The following is a 5,366-nucleotide window of genomic DNA, read 5'->3' as shown; positions in this document are numbered from 1 at the left end:
CCTCTATACCCTCTTGGGACCTGTCTCTAGTGCTAAAATCAGGGCCCATTCGAGCCTTTGCATTCAGTTGAGCTAAAGCTTCTTTCATTGAAAACTCTGCTCCTGCTTGCACTGGCCTCCATCAAGAGGGTAGGGGACCTGCACGCATTTTCGGTCGACGATTCGTGCCTAGAGTTTGCGCCGGCTGACTCCCAGGTAATCCTGACGCCCCGGCCCGGCTATGTGTCCAAGGTTCCCACTACACCCTTCAAAGACCAAGTGGTGAACCTGCAAGCGCTACCCAGCCCTGGCTTTACTCTGTCCCGTCCGAGCATAAAGGTGCTACGTAGACCGGACACAAAGCTTCAGGACCTCAGACCAGCTCTTTGTCTGTTACGGAGGCCGGCAGAAGGGGAATGCCGTCTATAAGCAGAGGATGGCCCACTGGATTGTGGATGCCCTCACCCTGGCTTATTCCTTCGGGAAGGATGGGGCTTCCGCAGCGTCCCTGTTCCAAGTGGAGCGGGTACGTTTTCCCAGTGTTATCCAATCTCACTCAGTAAGGTAGTGCTTTGAAAAATGGTGAGTGGAACTACTTGTCCCGAGCCCCGGCCTACACCAGATAGGGGTGCAGGCGGCTCGCACAGGGCAATAGAAGGGGCAGCACCGTGGCGCTTTGGTAGGGATCCCAATTCGTCGGTCACCGATGTGACTCGGAGTGACCGACTGAAAGGGAACGTCTCGGTTACGTATGGTAACCCTTGTTCCCTGAAGGAGGGAACGGAGACGTCATGTCCCGTCGCCACGGTTGCTGTACCAATCAGAGAACAGCTCGCTTTTCAGAATGATGAGCTTTGTAAAAATCGACGCGTTTCAGAAAGGCGGGGCATAGAGGAGAAACAATAATGTACAGTATGTGGAAAATAATGTGTTTTTTTAACCTTAAACCGAATAAACACATTGCATTACTCCAAATACACCAAATAATGTTATTTTTAGCAACATCATATGACCCCTTTAATCATAAATAACATGCAATTTACATTCAACATCTTTTCAAACATATTATTTTCATAAAAAAGTACTTTTTTTAAAGCATGCTAAAGTGGACTTCTTTTTCACAAGGAATAGCTCTTCCCTATGTGACAACTAGCCCCGTTGTCCACTATTCTCTCAAAATTTACAATAAATATATAGTTAACTTATATTCTTTTAAGGATATTTAGATGTTTTTACTGGAAAACAAAACACAAAATGCTGATTCGACAAAACACAGACAGACAGACAGACAGACAGAAAGACAGGCATCTTCTCTGGTTCATAGCTGATATTTTACTGAAGATTTGCGTCTCTTATGGTGCTCTCTTTCTGTATTTATCTTTGCCTGTCATTATGTTCATATCTTTCTCTGTCTGTCTCTCTCTGTCCTAATGATTGACCTTCTGTTGCTTTTCCCGTCTGTTTGGCTCCTCCTTTCTCCTGTTTATGTCTCTCAATGGATTTAAAAATGGAAATGTCTCAGAGAATGACAGATTAATCTTTTCGTTTAATAAACTGTTCTGTGTTTTGGCTTTGCCTGCTACGTAGAAAAGAGAAAAACAGATCAAGTCACAACTAAATAGATATCATTGTCTTCAGTGTCTTCCTATATATGTTATTGTTATTTGTTTTTTTTACACTCAAACTGAAAATGTCAAAACACAAGCAAAGTGAATTTGAAGGCAATATGTGAAAATGAGCCTCTTTGTGCACAACCTCATTATCAAGGAGTCTTTTGAATTGCAGTGTTATGAGATATTAGACAGGACATGGTTTGTTTTGAAATTATGATATTATGAACATTTTTTTTTCTAATAAAACGATCCCAATTCATCATTTGTGATTCACTTTGTTGTTTTGAATTTATGAAACAGTGGTCGGTCATAATGGCAGTGAGGATTGAGTGTTATGTGGATGGGAAGTTTTATTCCAGTAGATTTCTGTCTGGGCTCATGAAACAGCAAAAAAAAATATATATTTTTTTAATTTTAAGGAGACCACAAATGGAATCTCAGTTATTTCTGTCTGTGGTTGTCATTTTCTGCAGCCTTTGGACTTTTAAGGAATATTTGTGTTGAACTTTAATACGTTCATGAATGTTCTTAAACATTACTGTACTATTACATTACTTAGACATATTTAATTAACCTATGACATTTTCATAATATCCACTTTACAATAAAAAAACTGAAAGGTATTGTTGCATGAACCTTATCATAAAAATATACTTTTTTTTTTACAATAAATTATATGGTTATTCGTAATGTATACTTCTGTTTTTAATCATTTACATTAAGACTGAATGTGCTGTCTTTTAATTATAATATTTTTCTATGCATAAGGTACATTAAGTTATAGTTTGCTTACAGTCTGTAGTTTGTTTTTTAACAGTGCTTCTGTTTAGCAACATATAAGAACATTTTAATGTGGCTATTACAATAGTCATAAATTGTATTTTCGAAAACATTGACCTTTCAGGGGTTCCTGCAAGTATTACTAATGTTTAGGAATGTCTCTATTTCAGTGCCAATCTATTTCAATTAAACTTTATTTTGGGTTCCTGAGCTCTTCACTGCTCCAAACCACAAACACCATGACTTTGGGCAGAAGATTTGCTTCATCCAAGCTAAGCATTCTTTGGATTCAAACTAAACTAAAAACAGTTCATTCAAAGAATATTGTTTGACTAAGATTATTTTCAATGTGCAGCGGTTCAGCTGTGGCACAACTTTTTTTCTCACAATGTGCTTACTGAATGTTTTTCTGATTAGCCTGTCGAAGGCACATTATTGCTGTGCTCTGTAAAGTGTCTAATGGGGTGCACAAATCTGAGATGATTCGTACAAATATATACAGTACAGAAATTTTTTTTTTAAAACTGAATCACGGAGTTGGAAAAAGGATAATCCACTTGTGTCAGTATTTTGTTGAACCACATTTTGCTTTAATCACAGCCTTTAGTCTGTTGGGATTTGTCTTGACTAACTCTGCACATCTAGACACTGCAATATTTGCCCGCTCTTCTTTGCCGAACTCCTCAAGTTCAGTTCAATTTGATGGAGAGCGTTTGTGGACTGCAGTCACAGATTTGACAGGCCATGCAAGGACATTCAGCTTTTTCTGTGTGCTTTCTAAGTGTGCTTAGTTTTGCTGTGTGCTTTGGGTCTTTGTCATTTTGGAAGGTAAACATTCTTCCCATTGGCAACTTTCTGACAGAGAGCAGCAGATTTTCCTCAAGAATTTTACGGTATTTTGCTCCATCCATTTTTCCTTCTATCCTGACCAGTGCTCCAGTCCTTGCTGCAGCGAAACACCCCATAACAGGACATCACCACCTCCATGCTTTACTGGAGGAATGCTGTTATTTGGATGGTGAGTAGGATTGGATTTCCTGCCTCATCTGCCTCAGAATCTTCAAGGAGCATTTTGACAAAGCTCAGTCTGACAATCTGAACCCTCCCATACTATATATATATATATTAGGGCTGTCAATCGATTAAAAATTGTAATCTGATTAATCACATCCTTTTTCTGTGATTAATCATGATTAATCGCACACTTCATGAAATTAAGCATAGACCATTTATCTTGCTTCAAATGTTTATTTTGTCAATATTTGCTATATACAGCAAAGTAAACCAAAAGATTGAAGGGTGATTCTCAAAAATCTATATTTTCTGCAAGCTTTTTTCTAGATAAATTTAGATGTCTTTCCAAAAAAGGACACTTAGAAACTCCAAAAGGACACCAAAGAACCAAATGATATAAGGAGCCCATATAAGCACGTATGAAAGAAAAAAAAATCCGAATTTTATAGTATGTGTACAGTGCAACAGCAAAGAGCTTTTTTACATTTTAGAGAAGCCAAGTTGCGATACCGAACAGGACCACATGGAGATGCCAAAAAAACCCTAAACCAACAGCCTGCTGACTGCATATATCTACTACAGTACACTGATCCATTCAGAATAACTAAACACAGCAACATACACATGACAAATCAAAACATTTGTGAATGTGTGTGGAAACAACTTGAATATACGGAAATGTCTGTGTCTGTGCATAAATACAATGTGTGATCAGTGCATCAAGAGCACTCATACACGCATTATTATAACGGACTCACGCGTGCTTACTGTACGACTCCTGTACGCCACCGCAATTGCCTCGTCTTTACCTTGATTGCAGTCTTCATCCATCAAAACTAGCGAGACTGGTTATCCAGTCGAGAAAACGTAGTTTGTGTCTCATCTGGCCATACAGCGGTGGGATGTGTTGACAATCCGTTCAGTCTGTACTTCACACAGTGTGACGTGTGAGAGCTCGCGCTCTTCAGAGACAATCACAGAATACGACAGAGCTTGTGTTTGAAAGCGAAACACACTGGAATGATTAATTCACTGAAAACGCAACGCGAGTCTCTGTTTTCTCTGCAATCTCTGATGTAATCAGCCTGGTTTCCTTTATATTAGCGTTGTTTTGGACGGATTGTTTGAATGCATTCGCTTACTGGATCATTGGACTGAAAACTTTCCCGGAGTTTAGCGGCTTAAAATGATCTAATCGCAAGCAGAGACGCAAAATTGGGTTAAAGGGTTAGAATAGAAATTGTGCTTCAGTAATTTTGCGTTAATTGCATTAAATTATTTTAACGCGTTACGGATTGTAAAATTAATCACATGCATTAACGCCTTAACGATGACAGCCCTAATATATATTCAAAAAATGTTAAACATTTTTTACAAACCTAGATTTCATTTAGAATCTCAGATTTTCAATGTCATCCAGGACTTTTGAACCTCAGTATTTATTTTAATATAATAATGAAACTGTTTATTTTACTTCTACATATAGTGAATATATATTAGAACCATTTTAAATGCTTCATACTAACCAATACACAAAAGTCGTCTCAGGTTACGTATGTAACCCTAGTTCCTCGAGGGAACGAGACGCTGCGTCGAAAACCGCTAGGGGAACGCCGTTCAGCGTGACGGGCTCTGAATCTCGTGTGTAATCAGACCAACAGCTGGGCGAGACATCACGGCGGGTGATGTAATGACCAGGAGGCTATAAAAGCACGTGCGGTGAGACCAGCGTCAGCTCAAGGAGTGAAGCAAGCGCTGGCAGGGATGCCGGAAGGATGGCACCGAGACGCAGCGTCTCGTTCCCTCGAGGAACTAGGGTCTTGAGCTGCTCGCTAGGGGAACGAGAATGCCCACGCCGCCAGACTTCTAAGTCTCTGCCGAGTGTGGAAGACTGCACAGCTGCACAGCTAGAACAGAAGAGCCAGGAGTGGCTCGCAAGTCTAGACCATAAAACCTAACAAAGGTAAGGGGCGTGGACCA

The sequence above is a fragment of the Sinocyclocheilus grahami genome, unplaced genomic scaffold (assembly GCF_001515645.1).
Source record: "Sinocyclocheilus grahami isolate Dianchi unplaced genomic scaffold, SAMN03320097.WGS_v1.1 scaffold543.1, whole genome shotgun sequence".
NCBI classification, from domain to species: domain Eukaryota; kingdom Metazoa; phylum Chordata; class Actinopteri; order Cypriniformes; family Cyprinidae; genus Sinocyclocheilus; species Sinocyclocheilus grahami.
Note: the sequence above shows the minus strand (reverse complement) of the source record.